The 18288-nt window shown below is 39.2% G+C and overlaps 1 long non-coding RNA gene across 3 annotated transcripts in view; it reads right to left on the bottom strand.

Annotated features, from left to right (window-relative positions):
• LOC140847223 (uncharacterized) overlaps nt 1-18288 on the bottom strand; it is a 111853-nt gene that overhangs the window by 12530 nt on the left and 81035 nt on the right. For all 3 annotated transcript variants that reach the window (XR_012126982.1, XR_012126984.1, XR_012126983.1), the window contains 3 exons: nt 12176-12444; nt 11778-11999; nt 11242-11308 (listed from right to left, as the gene is read on the bottom strand). This is a non-coding gene — a long non-coding RNA (uncharacterized lncRNA). The remainder of the gene's footprint in view (nt 1-11241; nt 11309-11777; nt 12000-12175; nt 12445-18288) is intronic.

Below are 18288 nucleotides of genomic sequence, written 5' to 3'. Positions count from 1 at the left end.
TTCTCCAAATGCAATCACTCATCTGCATAAAAGAGAACCCATTACCACGGCAGGAAATAAACCGCAATAAATTTCAAAAGAGAAGAATGGGGGGAGGAGGCATAAAGAACTGATAGGAAATCTCAAGTGAGAACATGCCCAGTTCCTAACAGGGAGGAGAGCTGGGCGGACCATGGTGGGGCTGCCCAGGGAGCCACCCCACGCTGCTGGAGACACTTAGAGACCTGGTGCAAATATGTCAAGAGCGTCTAGCCAGGAGTGTTTAGACAAGCCCTTCTCTCCATCATCCAAATCCTTTTCAAAATTAAAATCATGACAAAGAAAACCTTTGTATTTGATTCTGGCTAAAGAGAACTTCCTTTTGGAAGCTGTTAAATAATAACCCATGAAATTAAAACTCACACCTGAACAAAAGTCTCCATCTTCTGTTATTTGTGCTAAAAAGTTAGGGTATATTCCATAGGAGATTTCTGAGCAAGAAACTTCCAAACTCCAGGAAATATGTTTCGCGATCATGCTGTTGGGCAATCCAATCCAGGGAGATCTCCCTGCATGCTAGATGAGCCCTCAACTCGGGAGAGGGTTCCTGACTCTCTTTGAGAAAGAATTCATGAACAGGTCAGACCAGTGTAGGTAAGAAGGGAACTCATTAAAGAGAGAGTGGCAGTGGACGGCAGCCGCCGCGCAGGCAGTAGAGAGCAAGAACAGAGGCAGGAAAGGGAAGTCCATTGGAGCTCCTGCTCTAATTGGGAAAGTCCCTTGCCAACTCCTAAAGCCCGGGTCACCTGGCATCCCGTGTCCACTAGACGTGCATGGTGTGGGAACTAAGCCCCTACCACCCCAAAATTTGGGGGAACTGCAGAGCACTGGAAGGAGTGAGATTATGTCCTGAGAACTTTCCAAAGCAGAGAAAGGAGATTTTGTGGAGCAGGCTGCTAAAGAACATGATTGTACAGCCACAGTCCTGTCTTGGTCACCCACGCAATGGGAACATACAAGCCCAAATCAGGTATCTCAGTAGCCCTTCCCTACTTGTCTGAAATAGAACAGAGAGAGAGAAGACTTGTGCTTAAGACTAGAAAACTGAGTGAAATACCAAAGTGACAAAGACATTTACCACTGCAAGTGGAGGTCTGTGAGTTCTTGTCTTTATCATGAAAGAGTTCAGAGACGATGGGCAATAGGCTTATGCAACAAGAAAGCTTATTTGATAAGACAGTGCACACCCAGACCAGAGTGCAGGCAACATCAGAGAGGAAGTGTACCTAAAGTCTTAGGATTTGGGTTTTTAAGGATTTCAAGAATGGGGTAAAGGGCCAGGGGAGCATAGGCTGACATGTGGTCTCATGATGCCTATCTCCAGTGAGAGACATTATGTCACCATCCATAGTCAGCCTTCTAGATATTCTGTAAAATAAATTTAACACAAGGAATTATTTGTCCTATTCTTGTCCAAGATGATGGTTACCCTCAAGCATTGGGAACGTATCATTTTGGACTACTTGCCCTGCCTTAAGATAGAGTAGGTTGTTGGCTAATCACCATAAAATATGTTAGGAATCTTACCTCCTAACTCCCTGGTTTTTAAAATGGAATCCTAGCCTTAGAATGGAGTCCCTTCTGTTCTTAATATACTAACTATTTATATCTTGGCATTTTTCATCATAGGCAGGAAAAATCAATCATGATGCTTGCTGCATGTCTCTGCTCCACCTCAGTCATAAGAAAAAATAATTTAGCTACTATACATTCACAGCAAATAAAAATTGGCTTTCATGAGTTACCTTTTGTACTGTTGGGAAGGAAGAAATTTCCTCTACCCCTTGAGCTTCTTCTAGTTGGTCTAAGAACCAAGTTGACATCAGACAGATTAAGAGGAGTAAAAACCAAAGTTTCAATTACATACATATGGGGAAGCCACAGACATGGGTTCCAAAGACAGTCAGGGAGAGGGAGGTATATATGTCACCCTGGAGCAAGGAAAAGCAGGGATAGAGGTCTGAGACTTCAAAGGAAAAGGGTAGCAGCTCACCAGAATATGAAAAGAGTAAATGTTTGAGAAAAAAAAATACTTGATGGGCCACACAGAAACGATGGGACACAGAAATTTTGACAGACTTACATCCCTCTATCACATGTAGTTTACATTATAATATAGCTGTCTATGGTGATAGCTCACCCCCTGGAGTAGTTTCTCCACCTAAATTCTTTTTATTCAGGTTGTGGGATGGAGGTCAAAGTATCCTTCCGAGTCTTTGGTCCTTGATGGCTTTTCAGCTCAAAATGATCTGCATGTCACAGGGGCACGTCTTGGGGCAGCCTACCCTTGGTCCCTACACTGTATAATGCTCTCCCAGATTCGCCACCCTCATTTTTAATAGGGAATTGAACTGACCCTCCACTTACCATCTTCCAAATGTTATCTGTTTTGCTTAGCTACATATTAATACAACTTAAACAAAACACAAAACCTCAAATCAAAAAATATGTTAGAGGAATTGTTTTCCTCTGTTTTTCCAATGAATTTATCACAAATTTCCCTTAAATAAGAAGTACAGATTGGAAAGGGCACTGGAATCAGATGCCTTAAAACAGCTCCTCTACCATTTAGCAGCTACATGATTCTGTTAATTCATTCAACATTTCTGAGAATCAAGTTTCTCATATACAGATTGGGTATAATAATTATATACTGATGTAGGGCAGGGACATGGGACAAGCATCATGTTTAATTTTTCCTGCCTATGATGAAAATGCCAAGATATAAACAGTATAGTAAGAACAGAAGGGACTCCGTCTTGTGGCTAAGATTCCATTTTAAAACCCAGGGAGTGAGGAGGTAAGATTCCTAACATTTTATAGTGATTAGCCAAAAACCTACCCTATCTTAAAGCAGGGAAAGTAGTCCTAAATGATATGTTCCCAAAGCTTGAGTGTAATCACTAACTTTAAGAAGAATAGGATCAATAAATTCCTTGTGTTAAGTTTATCTACAGAATATCTAGATGACAGACCATGGATGGTGACATAACATCTCAGACATCATGAGACCACATGTCAAGCCTACACTTCCCCCAGCCCTTTAACCCTATTCTTAAAAGCCTTAAAAGACAGAACCCTAAGCCCTTAAGTGTGCCTCCTCTCTGAAGTTGCCTGCACCCCCCTTTCTTCGAGTGTGCACTTTGCCTTAGATAAAGACTTCTCACTGCTCAACTTAATGCGTTTTGTCTCAGTACTCTTCCGGTGGTGTTTTGTTACTTTGCCATTTCATTCAGTTTTTTAGACATAAGCCTCTCTCTCTCTCTCTTTCCCTCTCTCTCTCTCTCCTACTTCAGACACATAGGGAAGGGCTACTGAGATCTCTGGTTTGAGCTTGCCTGTTACCATCGCCTGGGTGACCCAGACAGGACTGCAGCTATACGATCATGCTCTTTAGCAGCCTTCCCAAAAATCTCCTTTCTTTGCCTTTGGGAAGCTTTCAGAACATAATCCCACTCCATCCAGTGCTCTGCGGCTCCCCCAGACCCTGGCGTGGTAGGGGCTTAGTTCCCACGCCATGCAGATTCAAGGGGACACTGGATGCCCGGTGACCCTGGCTATGGGAGTTGGTAAGGGATTTGCCCCATGCCGAGCAGGAGTTCACTGAGCTTCCCTTTCCTGCCTCTGTTCCTCCTTGCGCTCTGCTGCCTGCACGCCTGCTGACATTTCACTGCTACTCTCACTTTACTGAATTCCTTCCTTACCTACACTTGTCCGACCTGGTTGAGAATTCTTTCTCAATCAGAGTCAAGACCCTCCTAATTCCAAGATGAGGTTTCACCTAGAGCCCAGGGAGAGACCTCCCCAGATGCAGCTTCCAACAACATTATTCATAGGGTGGCTGCGAAGATAAAAAGAAATGGCATACGAGAAATGGTTTGCCAAGTGTAAAGTTCTATCAGGTGCTGTTTTGTTGTCATATTTTTATTGAATTAAAATGAATGTGACCACAATATGGCTTATGTACAACTTTCAAACATGCAGATGACCAGGAGGACCTGACGGTTCACCTGAGCTTGATTAAACTTCAGACAGGCCTCCCTGACTCTAGGCCCTGACTTCCCTTTCCTCAGAGGATTTTCTGTAGAAAACTTGCAAATTCCTTCTCTGCCCCTTTGATAAGTAAATCCTTTTAAAGGCCTCTTGCTCGTTTTATAATCCAGGAATGTCTTTACAAGGAGCTGGAAGCCATCTCTTTGAAATGTTAACATCAAGGGAGAAAGCATCCTATTCTCCCCAGTTTCCTGGGAAGGTTGGAGCCTACCTTCCCTGGCACTTTGTTCCAAGTTGTAAAACTACCTTCTATCATGAAAGTAAGGGAAAGTTTACTTTTCCTTTGGGGAAGGCCAATTAGCAAACACAAATGGCCTATGATCCCTTCAGCCCCAGCTATTAAAAACCCTCCCAGCTGTTGTTTCACAGAAATTAGTTCAGACTTTAATTCTGGCCTGTCTCCTCTGTTGCAACAGCCTTGAATAAAGTCTTTCGCCTGTTAAACTTTGTCTTGTACAATTTTTGCTTTGACACTTCTTTGCAAAAGAATGGAGATATCCTGGGATTCATTTGCAGCAAAATTTAACACCTGGCATCCCTTGTGACTCACCCTGGTCACACCTCACATTAGTCTCATAGATCGTAATATCCTGGAGGAGAAGGACTAATCTTAAAACTGACCACATCTAACAATGGTCTCTCTATATCAGCAAGTATTCATGTGTATGAATCAACATATGGGTATTACTGCTTTCAGGACCTGAATCTATTTCATATAAATATCAGACTGTAACTTATTAAAAGCTGGAGCACTTGAAATACTTCTACAAGTGGTTGTTAGGTAGATGCTACAAGGCAAATTGCAAAATAAATACATTCCTTGTTTTTTTTAACCACTTTACGGAGGTATGAGTGATACACCAAAAGCTGTACATATTTAATTCATACAAATTCACGAGTCTGGAGATTAGTATACACCCATGAAACCGTCACCACAATCTATGCCATAAACATATCCATCACCTCTCAAAGTGCACTTCCTATTATTTTGTGTGTGTATGATAGGAACACTTAACATAAGATCTATCCTTCTAGCAGATGTTTCAGTATACAATACAGTATTTTTAACTACAGACACTATATTGTACTGTAGATCTCTAGGACTTATTCTTCTTGTATAAATGAAGTTTTATTCTCTTTGACTAATACCTCCTTCTTTCCTCTCACCTAAGCCCCTGGCAACTACCATTCCATTCACTGCCTCTGTAATTACATTCCTCGTTCCAAGTGGTATCATGCAGTATTCATCCTTTTGTGCCTGGCTTATTTCACTTAGCATGATGTCCACCAGGTTCATCCATGTTGTCACATATAGCAGTACGTCCTTCTTTTTTAAGGCTGAATAAAATTCCACTTTAGGTTTATACCACATTTTCTTCATCCATTCATCTGTTGATGGACATTTAGTCTGCTTCCCTGTCTCAGTTCTTGTGAATAATGTTGCAGTGAACATAGGGATACAGATATCTATTTCAAATAGTGATTTAATTTCCTCTGGGTATACATACCCAGACTGGAACTGCTAGATCATATGGTAGTTCTATTTTCATTGTTTGAGGAATTGCATACTGTTTTCTATAGTGGCTGCACCAATTACAGTTCTACCTGCTGTGTACAAAGGTTCCCTCTTCTCCACATCCTCCCAATTCTTGTTATCTTTTGTTTTTTGGTTGTTGTTTTGGTTTGGTTTGGCTTTATTATTATTATTATTATTATTATTATTATTATTATTATCATCATCATCATTATTATTATTATACCATCTTTACAGGCGTGAGGTGATATCTCACTGTGGTTTTGATTTGCATTTCCCTGATGATTAGTGGTGTTGAGCCCCTTTCCATATAACTGTTGGCTATTTGTATCTCTCCTGTCAAAATAAATGTTTTTCAGTGCAACTTTACAAAATAATTACTTTTGGAGATGTATTATAGATGGGTAAATGTACTAATCTCAAAAAATAGCAATAGTAAACATCCATCAACATTAAATATACTTTAAACATAATTCATTTAGCTCTAAAATATTTTTACTGAAAGATGCAGAAATAGATGTGGCACCAAAACAAGAAGAATTAGAACAGTATGTCTTTGGAAAAAAGCTGGAGAGTAAAAAACTCCTCTCTTACAAGTTCCAGTCACTTAAAGTATAAAGTGAAACACCTTTCCATACTAAAAACTTCAGCTAAATCTGGACCACATCAAATTTTTCCCATTTCTCTCTTTACTCCTCTATCGCTTATACTCAGCGTCTACATCTAAGAGCCTGAAGTAGCCAAACCTATTAATAAAATTACCTGAAGTTTTGTTTACATAATAGGATTTGCAAATGGATAATGCTATCATTATGTCACATCCAAAGCCGAAAGCCCTATGAAATCTTATATCTCAGTAGGATTAGATCACTGTTTACATTTTTCAAATCAAGTTCTCCTCTATTATCTTTACTATCACTAGCAGTGAGTTAGGTATTATTATTAAGTCCACCTTATTTGTGAGAAACTTAATGCTGATGGAGTTTATCTTTTACAGCTTTATGAGGTGTAATTAATATGCAAAACCTGCACATATTTAATATATGCAATCAGATGCTGAGAGAATTTAAATATCTTACTTATGTGTCAAGGTAGGACTTGAGACAGGCCTGAAGCCCATTTCTGTGTGGGATGACCGGTTCCCAGGAATGATAGAAGCAATCTTTGATTCCACACCCTCCACTGAATGTTCCCAGAAGCACTTTAGGGCCAACGCGCACCAAAGTGATGAAAGATGGATCTAACATCCCCAGGACACCTGAGAGGGTTAGTTTAAGGTTTCACCTGGATTCCCCAGAGCAGCAGGGTGAGTACATAACAGATTTAGAATGCCGGTGGGGGGAGGGGGGGTGCTTCTCCATATAAGGAAAGAGGCAGAATGGCCTTCTTTATGGACCCAGGTTGAGCTTCCTGAAAAACCTGCCTAAAGAGAGCCTCTCCGTTGACAGGTTGTTACTGGCTGACAAGCCTTGTTCCAGGCACTCTAAGGGCATGGAAATTGCTCCTCCAAAAGGAAGAATGCTGCTTGGTATACCCCTCACCATGCAGTTAAATCCTTTATCCTTTACTTACATTAAAGGGATTCATGTCCTCTGCCTGTGTCTGTTGATATCTCACTGTCAATCATTTCTCCCTTGCAAAAAACATGCAGAGAATTGCAAAAACTAGTAAGTGGTAGATCTGGTGGTTCAGAAATTTCAACTGCCTATCCAGTACCCTTCTACTGTCTGCTTAATATTTAAAGGAATTCTGTGATACAAACCTTGTAAATGGCAGAACTGATTCCAAAGTTTATAATCAGAAAAGAATAACCGCTCTAAAGTTGTTGGGGGAGCTCTGTTTCTGATTAGGATGTGGAATGGTGGAAAAGACCATCATTCCCATGGTAACAACAAGGGGGAAAAAAATCACTTTTCTATAAAGCTATCAAAGAGCAGCAAATGCAAAGAAGCCTTAATGAGCTAAATTCCAGAGAGAGACGAGCAAGAGCTGCAGATGCTTCCACACCTAGCGGCCAACTCCCAGCTGACTGGATATGTGGAAGAGCAGTCATAGATGGGAGAGGGAGGCGGGGGAAAACTAGCCGCGCTGTAGCAGCAGTGAGGCGGGTAAACGGAGGTGCGATCTGTACGGGCTCAAATAGAATGATAGTTCAGGCCAACATATCTCCACCTCTTCACCCCCTAGGAATTTTTCTGAAAGTAGCAGAAATAGTTATGGGGATAGGGTTAATAGACAAGGAATTTTGGCCATTTTGTGGTGTTCAGATCCCAGGCCACTGCAAAATTTGAATCTGTAAGTGAATCATAGCCAACTAAGCTGAAAAATCAACCCCCTTCAAGTTCAAATCCTGGGAGGATCAACAGGATTTATTTGGCCCTCAGTTGTAGCAACAGTAGCAAAGAAATTGGGGGTTGAGCTGAAGGGCAAAGTGAAATCTCCAAATCAAATGTGAAATCATACATAAGCTCAAACTAAACTGCTGCTGAAGTCCAGCCCTGACCCAATAGAATTAAGTGGAATCTAAAATAAACCTGCATTGGCTTCCAGACTGAAGAAAGTTCTCATGCTACCCACCCCCAGGAGAAAAGAAAAGAGAGGAAAAGCATAATATTTCTCTATTCTTTAGTGACTGGTATAGAAACAAACTTACGTGTAAAGAAGTAGGCAAACTGGCCCATAACCAATAGAAGGAGATTCAATAAAGGCAGACCTGCTAATGACTCTGATATAGAAATCTGCAAAGACTTTAAAACAACTGTTCTAAATATGTTAACTAATCGGAAAAAAAAGATAAATTGGACAGGTTAAGAGATGGTGGATTTTATGAGGGACCTGTAAACTAAAAAATAAAATTCAAATTTTCAAACAGGAAAAAAAATGAATTAAAAAAAATTGAAAACTGCTGGGGGCTGCAGACCCTCTCTGCCTGGGCCTCTTCATGGGGGCATCGCCGCAGCACTGCACGGGCTTCCCCCCAGTATGGCAGCTGTGTTCCAAAGACAAGTGTCCCAAGAGACAGAAGCAGAAATTACCAGTTTCTATTGTCAAGTAGCCACAGAACCCAAATTCAAGTGTGGAGATATATTCAGTGGGAGGAGTGTCTAGGATTTGGTACCACTATTAAACCAAAACAAGAGACTGGATAAACATGGTATATTGATACAATGTAATTCTACTTAGCAATAAAAAGTATGGACTATTAATACACATAAATTGGATATATTTCAAAAACAATGTTTTGTGAAAGAAGCCAGACACATAGGAGGAGTAAATATTGAATCATTCCATTTAGATATAGTACAAGAAAGGTCAAAGCTAATTTATGATGATGGAAATCAGGGGAGTGGTTGTCTCTGGAGGAGCAATGGGCTGAAACTGGGACACACAGAAGCTTTGGAAATAATGAAGTATTCTAAACCTTCATTTTCATGTTGATTTCATAGGATTATACATGTGTCAAAACTCAATGAACTGTAAAGTTAAGATTTTTGCATTTTACTGTGTATAAATTAGACCGAAATAGAACTGATCAAAGCACAAATAAAAAATTATTGAAACACAAGCACTTGTGTAGTTCTGAATTGGATACTGATTTGGACAAATCAGCTATGAAAAACAAAATCAGGACATTTGAAAATATTTTATTATGTCTCGATTATTAGGTGAGATAAAATTTATTGATCTGTTAAGACCCAAGACAGTCAACTGAAAAAAGCATATAATAAAACAATGTCTACAGTGTGGTCTTATATTGTCAAAAATATATTACAGAGGATTTTTAAGGCAGTGAAAAGACTCTGTATGATACTATCATAGTGGATCCATATCATTATATATGGACCAAATCCACAGAATCTACACCAACAGTGAACCCTAATGTAAACTATGGACTTTGGGTGGTAATGATGTGTCAATATAGGTTCATCAATTGTAACACATGTTCACGCTCTGGGGAGCAACATTGTTAATGGGGGAAGCTATGCATGTGTGGGGGCAGGGAGTAGATGGGAAATCTTTTTATCTTCCTCTCAATTTTTCTATGAACATAAAAGTGCTCTAAAATCGCTCCAAAAAAAGTCTTTAAAATGCATATACAGTATTACCCTCGTTTATTCACAGGAAAAGTGTAAGTGAATATATGCTAGGGTGTTACTGTGATAATCTCTGTACTGTGGGAATGTTTGGTTGTATTTGGTATTTTTGCTTGCATGGCATTTTCTAATCTTGAACAATGCACAAGTACTGCTTCTATAATAGAAGTTTACATGAATAACTTGCATTTTTTTTCTTAAAACATTGCTGAAAACTTTACACAAAAAAATCTGTCCCCAAAATATGCCATTTCTAGTAAGTGCTAATTCAATTAAAATGAATTGTTACAGTACTTAAAAGGCATTTGAAAAAGCTTAATAACAAGTAACCTTTATTAAACACATAACATGTGTTAATCACTATGTTTCATACTTGTATTTAATCCTTGCAGCAACCTTATAAGAAAGGTGCCCCTACTATACCCCTTTAATCCTTATAAGAAAGGTGCCCCTGCTACCCCTACGGCAGAGCCTGAAGCTCAGCACAGTCACTAAAAGTCAGAGTCCCCATGTGGCATCACTGCTGACTAGGTAATCACTCATGGTGTTAATGCAACGTGGATCATCTCCTTCATCCTCAAAAGCCCCGTTTTGAGATTGCAGAGGTTCAGAGAGTGAAACTCAGGGTCCAAAGAAGTGAAGTAAGTTGCCCAAGGTCACGCAGTCAGCTGTGGCATAGTTAGTAATGTGAGAGCATGTGTGTCTGCTACTGGTCAGCAAATGCTGCACTGAATCCCAGGCTTTATCAGCAGGATGCAGCATTTTCATGTAAAGCCCTAGCAGAGACTATCCCCCCATGCTTCCACTGCACAACTTATAAAATGCCCAGATAAGAGAAGTGATATTTATGAAGGGTTAGTTGAAGGAAGTGAGCCCATCCATTTCTTTATAACCCAGAAATAAAGCCTGATCGTCAGACATTGCAAGTTCGGAATGTATTATCTCGGCCTGCTGCAAAATTGCTTTCCCTGAGTTCAACATTCTGTCCTTGGTGCTTATTGAGGAATGGGCCAAGAAAACATCCCACGAATTCTGAAAGTGCATTTGCAATAGAGAAGTCATGAGTGAACATTTTTACCTTGCCTCTCACCGTCCCGTTGATAAGGTAATGCTCCCAATGAGAACTATCCTTTAAAATTAGGTACTGGGTGAAACTTGACATTCCCTGAGAAATTTCCTCAGCAATTATTTTACATTTCATTTTAAAAACACTTAAACTGTGCTTACTTTGTGCCAGCCACTGTTCTACATGTTTTACTAACACTGGCATATTTTATTTAATCCTCATAACATGGCTATATAAAGAAGTTAACTTCCATCATTCTCATCTAACTTATGAGGAAACCGAGGCACAGAAGAATGATTTAATTTGTCCAAGGTCATATAGTTAATAAAGATCTTCTTTTTCTTTCTTACAACATACTTTTTACAAATGTGTTTTCTTCTTACTGGGCTATAGCTAGGAGATTCAGAGGCAGGGATTTTTACCCAACTCTAGTAGTTCTTAAAGATAACATTCACCTGTAAATATGCACTTCATTTTCCTTTGTAGTTCTGACATCACATTATATTTTGCATTTCTTTGTTCCTGGATGGGTAGACAGGAGTAAAATAAGGGTGGAGCCAATGGCTGAGATCTGGATAAACAACAATTATGTACGGAATTCCTATGTGCTAAGATAAGTACTTTACAGTGTTAAATCAAGAGAAAAACAATGGTTTCTGTATTTGATTTGATAATGCAAGTTCAAATTAAATCAAATTTTGAAACACAGATATGAATGAAGTTGATTTAAATAAGAGATCAAATATGCTTTTAGACAAAAGGAAGGACAATGATGTTTTTTTTTAATCTGCTGAGAAAATTCAATGGGTTTTGAAGAAAAGGTAAACGTACATAGAGGAATCAGTCATTATACTGCCCAGAACTCATCTTTTTAAAGCAATATTTCTCCTATAGAGTTCAGATAAACAATACATTTAACATAGCACAGGAAAGCATTCAGGAAACCAAGTATATAAACCACTTGCAAGCACATAATAATACTAAGAAATACCTGTTCTTGCCTTTTGTTGCAGAAAAGATCCTTCAGCAATGACAGATTTTCATTTGTAATCATTCACAGACAATTCTAACTTAGTACCGAAGATGAGTTTAGATCTGCAGCTGCACCAAAGCTACTTCACACACGGTGAGGTATTTTTCAACTTTGTCTCTAGAATATTCTTTTGTCAGATAAATGACGAGAAGAACTGCTCCCCTGGGCAATGAATGGCTTCTGTGAAAATAAACATCCATTTATTTGGATACTATTTCTTTATAAAGATGCTTATGGCGGTCATTCTCTTAGAAATCATGCTAAAGATACTGCCAACATTATCACATAAACTGAGGAGTTGAGAAGACAGGAGCATTGCTGGCCAAAGTATGACATTTACGGGGGCAATGTCTCACCTTCGTGTGGAAAGGCAGTGGGACTCTGCTCCCGGGATACCTGGATGTTGTAGTTTGCTTGGGCCGCCATGATAAACCCCACAGATACTGCTGGGTGACTTAGGCAACTGAAATTGTTTTCTCACAATTCTGGAGGCTGGAAGTCCCAGACCCAAGTGTTGGTAGGGTTGATTTCTTGGGAGGCCTCTCTCCTTGGCCGATGACCATCTTCTCCCTGTGTCTTCATTGGGTCTTCCCTCCTTACTCGCCCGTGTCTTCATTTCCTCTTCCTATAAGGACATGAGTCACACTGGATCAGGGTCCACCCGAATGACCTCATTGTAACTTTCTCACCTTTGTAAAGACCCTATTTCCAAACAAACACAATCACATTCTGAGGTACTGGGAGTTAGGACTTTAACACAGAAATCTGGGGGGACATAAGCTCAGAGCACTGTATCTGGGTACACATGATCCTCCCATCTCTCCACCTTGCTCTGAGCAGACTGCATATTCGGGAGCCACACCATCAATCTCAGTAGCCCCATTTCTCAGACACCACATCAATGACTTCAAAAGCTGATGATTTTCTGCCTAAAGCCATTTGAACAGACTTATGGAGAGAAGGATTTCAACTACAAAATAAATTAGGATCTCAGTTTTTTAAACTCTTGTGTGACATAAATGTGAATTGAGAAAACACCCCAAGCTAGAATCAGAATAATAGGAACAAAAGTGACATTTTAATTTCTGAATCCACAGCTAGGCATTTAGAAAGAACTCGAAGAACAGAGCAGGCACTGAGAAGTGAAGAAAAAAGCCACCATTCCTGAGAAAACTTAAAATAGAGCGAGAACACAATGTAACACAAAACTTCCCATTACAACACCCTCATCAAACCAAAGAATCAAAATGAAATTGGAAAGGGCAGATTACATCAATCGATGCAGCCTTCCTAATAATCAAAGACGATAAGGTTGACAGTGTTGATGCTGCCTATGAATAAAACAAAAGGCTGCTCATTAGTCTCTCTACCTCCTTGTGTACTCTGAACATTTCAGGTTTTCTCATTGTTTTGCAGGTTGACCCAAAGTAGCTCAGCCTCCTAAAAAATGAGCCGTTGCTGCATTTCACCAAAGCCAGGTCTTTCTAAGGATCCCCACAGCATGTTAGAGCTGGAAAAGACATTACACTCCTCAAACCCCATGTCCATGCAGTGTCAACAGACTCCTCAGAACAGGACTTGCAGTCCAGAAGTTTAGGGCATGCCACCTTCACATTGTCTATTGTCTGCTGTGGCTGTTTTTGTTTTGCTCCCAACAGACTTCGCAGGGCCTCATGGTTGCTACAATGTAGTTATAGTCTGAATACCCCAAAAGAGTCTGCAGCTTTTTATAATTCCCTTGGCCCCTAAAGTATTGTTTACAACACACGTGAGAAATGCAGAGGTAGTTCAACTGCCTTGTTTTCCACATTAAAAAAAACAGAGAAATAAGCCTGATACCACTTTCCCAGGGGCCAAGATTAGGACATAAATATCCTAACTTCCAGCGTCCTTTCTTCCACACCACTGAAATTCTTCCTAATGAAGACCGGTCTCTGAACTTGGACAAGGGGGCCTGTGGAGAGATTCATTCAGGAAACCTGAATCTTCAAAGTTGGAACATAACTTTTGACATAAATGAGGTAACTAATCCTCATAAAATAGGCACCAAATATTAGTAAAAATATGGATTTGGCTTATAACTGGGGTATTCAGAAGTTTTTTAAAAGATGTTTTACAATTGAACAAGTTTAAATTCTTTGCAAAAACACTTCACAGATTAACACAGTCTAGTTTCTACGTATTATCATAGCTAGCTGTTCACAGAAACATGAGGAGGAACATGGATAAAGAAAACCTACGGAAAACACAAAAGTCTCAGACAGAATATCTCCTTGTTTTCTGACTGCTTATGAAAAGGGCAATTTCAATTTCATTTTTCCCTCCACGAAGAATAGGATTCCCAGGTAAAAGACAGGTTGCCCAGTTAAATTTGAATCTTAGATAAACAATGAATTGGTTTTTAATATAGGTAGCTCTGAAATACTGCATAAGATAAATTTACACTGTATTTTAATTTTCTAAATCTGGCAATTCTGCCCACAAAGGATTCTCACACTTAGCAAAAGGCCTTAAGATAAGCAATAGATGGAAAAGTTATTAAAAAGTGAAAGATAACAGTAAGGAAAAGGCAAGAAAAGGGTGGTCATCATTCATTAACTGAAGCTCAATTCTAAGACTTAAACTCAAGTATAGGAGATGAGAGACTAAGGGATAATTACGTGGATTAAATTACATTTCCTACATTCTGAACTTGAATCTCAGTGAAAACTACCAGATGTAAGCCTGTGTTTTCAAGTGTACATTTGTAACAAAAAGGAACTATTCCAGGTATAACCCATTTGTGATTAGTTTCCTCATGTCTAACTAAAACTGTTTACTATATGTGTACTCCAAGCTAGGGTATCAGCATTGAGCCCCCAACCTGGCACATGTTGGCATCTAGTAAACACTATTGAACCAATGAATGAACAAAGACAATTCCCATTCATTTTCACATTGGCATCTCTGGCTAAAATTAGGGAAAGCGAACTAAAATGTTTTCATGACCCAGACAGGTACATAAGAAGTGGCCAACTGGAAGACATTAAGGAAGGGTTGAGTGTTTGGGGAACTGTATAGTGCTTGCCTCTCACGATTCTGTGAGTGCTGGTCAAGATGAGGCATGTGCAGGAGAAAGAAGACATGGAGCTGAACAACACAATTAATAAGCACTTACCAAGTATACTAGGTATCCAGAATTGAAAAAATCTTGTTGTCACAGAAGCATATGACTGAGGAAATTGTATAGATATCAGAACCTAAAATAGGAAGGTTTTGCTTAAAAACTCAGCCAGTTTCCAAGGAAAACATGAGGTCCAGACAGGAGTCCCAGGTGACGGGGTTTGCACCATGGCGAAGCCGCCACACAGATACAGCATGTCTGATGCCCCTCAACTGAGGCACGCACGTCACACCCATTTCCTCAGATACTGAGATCGCTGTTCACTCCATCCCTTGTATCTCCTCTCACACTCTGTAACCTTACATGTTAATTATCTGTCCACTGGAAAAATCCTTCCCAATATGGAATCATATAGTAAGTATATACATTTTTTCCTAATTGCTACTGATTCTATTAACAACATTTAATATGCAACATACTTCCAAATAGGCAAGCCACAATATTGCTCCCATGCATTCAACTTAACCTTATAATTTTTCCTATTTTTAACAAAAAATGCTTTTCTTCCAAAACATTACTCCACCATTTCTTGACCATTCTTCCCTCATTAATTAACTTTCACCACCATCCCCCTATATAAAACTAATACTCCCTATTTTTATCTTAATTAAAATATATTCAAAAATAGCATCCCTTTCAATATACACTGTTGTGATAGTTAATATGGTGTTGATCAAATGTGACTGTAGGATATAACAAAAGTCATACGCTCAATACACGACACCAGACAGCACTAGAAATTTGCATGTATATGGCCACAGCCTTTTCTATTTTGGTATGACCATATACTCCTGGATTTTTTTGATGGATACACCATGTTCTTAATTGACTGTGATCATTAATTTTCATGTTCAACTTGTCACTACTGGGTTATTAAGATAAATCCAAAGTCTAACTCTATTTTCTTTTCAATACCACAATGGGTATTCTTAAAATTCTCCTAACAGTATGAAAACGGTAAAATTATCTAGCTTATTCTGTTTCTTGCTATCTTAAGATCTAAAGCCAGCTACCTTTGAAGAAACCCTATCACTGAAGAATCACATAAGGGTCCTCGGCACTAGCTATGCCCGTGAAATTGTTTCACTTGAATAGTGTCTCTAGTGAAGGTGACAGCAGGTATCTTGACCTTCCTTGGTGACAAAAGCAGGAGTCTTTTTAGTTGCGGGATCAAGTTTGTGTCCCCACTTTAATTCCAACTCTGCTAACTCTTCTTACCTGTTTTATTACCGGTTTAAAAAAATCAACCTCTTTCACTCTTTGAGCTAGTTTTTTCTAATGGCATCCCAGTAATGATGATGCACTGTGCCACATGTTGTCATACCAAACATGCATTTAAATTACCATGGTGACCAAAGTGTTGAAAACTGTAATTTCTGATTTTTTTATGTAATTGTCACATGTTCTCTTTTTCATCCTTCAACTCAAGACATGTGGCTTTTGCATAAGGTTTCGATGGAGCTTGTCTCTATTTAAAGAAAATATATTTATTCTTAACCCAAAGGAAACACTGAGAATTTGAGGGCATAAGTAACTCTATATAATTCCCATATACTTAGGGCTCATGACAACAGGAAAAACAAGGCTAAATTAGAATACCCTGATAAGATCACTAGGGATATTAATTTTATTAAAATAATTATATTAAAAAATACCTACATAGAAAATTCACATTAGCAAAATCTCTACACATATTCATGAACATTTAGACATAGTTGGTATGATTTTTTACTTTGTAAAAATAAAGCATATTGGGAGAATTAGACACAGGTCCATATAACTCATAGAGATGCAGACATGAAAAAGAGGAAGAGAATATGTGGTTCTGGCGATCTGGACACCCGAAAAAGAGGTAAGACATGGGGTGCAGTTTAGAAAGTGTTTGTTAGAGGATAAAGACTGGAGCCAGATGAGGAAAGTTTTGGCTCCAAGAAGAGAGAAGGTGTTCAGGCAGAGAACCTGAGAACAGTGTGTCTCAGACTCAGTACCAGACTGCCATTTCTACTGCAGGTGAAGATTTAATCACTATCCGAGAGTCAGAGTATATTAAAATGTGTGTTGTCTCACCCAGTTCCTGCTGGCCAGCATTGTTGCATGGGGGGAAATATGAGCCTTGAGAAGGAGTGTAGCTCCTTCTCCAGGAAGCTCTCCCACATTGGCTTGTGTTGTGGCAAGGGGCACAAACCACTCTCCCAGCCCCTTACCCACCACCATTGAGGACTAGACCCACCTCAAAGGGGGTGAAATAAATTGGAAGGGATGAACAACAGTCAAAAAGCATATTACTAAAATAAATTGAAAATTTGTAGCAATCTTCATTCTAGAAATAGATACCTGAAATACTTATCTGCTTTTGAACTATTTTATTATCTGCTTTCTCTGCAGAGTAACTAGATGTGAAACTTATAGGTATTACAGAACAATATCATTAGAATGGACATTTTCGCCCCAAGGAAAAATACTGCTGATAAGAAAGTAACAAATTCCAAATACTATACTCATGAGCCTCACAAGGAAAGTTAACTGCATGCATAAATCCAAAATCAGGTTTCCATGTACCTTGGCTAGCTTCATCAAGAATCAGGCCTTCTTGACATGTGGAGAGGCTTAAAGATGGCAGCATGAGAGGAGAGACAGAAACCTCCTCCCAAAACCACAAGTAATAAGAAAATATAGCAGATTCAACTAATCCTGAAAGAGAAACAGGAAAGAAAGCTGCAACAGACTGCCTACTGGGGAAGAGAACAGACCTAACAGAAAAGGGTAAAGTACCAAAGCAAGTATTTTGGAGGGACCGCTAGAGATGGAAGTGCTCCTAAGGTTGAATAGCTATCACCAGAGAAATAAAACCCACAGTAAAGGAGGCAGACCAATTAATTACTAAGTAAATGCAAAATTATATCAACTACCCCAAAAGTCAGGCAAGGGATACACAAAGAGTATAGAATATGACACCTAATATATAAAGAATGGAGGAGGAAGAAAAAGAGGGGAGTAAAAAAGAAAGAACCTTTAGATTGTATTTGCAATAGCTTACAAAGTGAAATAAGGTAGACTGTTAGATAGTAAAGAAGCTACCCTTGAACCTTTGGTAACCACGAATCTAAAACCTGTGATGGCAATAAGTAAATACCTATCGATAATCACCCTAAATGAAAATCACCTGAATGCACCAATCAAAACACAGAGTCACTGAGTGAATAAAAAGGCAAGACCCATCTATATGCTGCCTAGAAGAGACTCACTTCAAACCCAAAGACATACACAGACTAAAAGTGAAAGAATGGAAAAAAATTTCACACAAAT

Source organism: Manis javanica, chromosome 17, assembly GCF_040802235.1.
Source record: "Manis javanica isolate MJ-LG chromosome 17, MJ_LKY, whole genome shotgun sequence".
NCBI classification, from domain to species: Eukaryota; Metazoa; Chordata; class Mammalia; order Pholidota; family Manidae; genus Manis; species Manis javanica.
The sequence above is the reverse complement of the archived record's forward strand: the minus strand, read 5'-3'. Positions and strand labels throughout refer to the sequence as shown.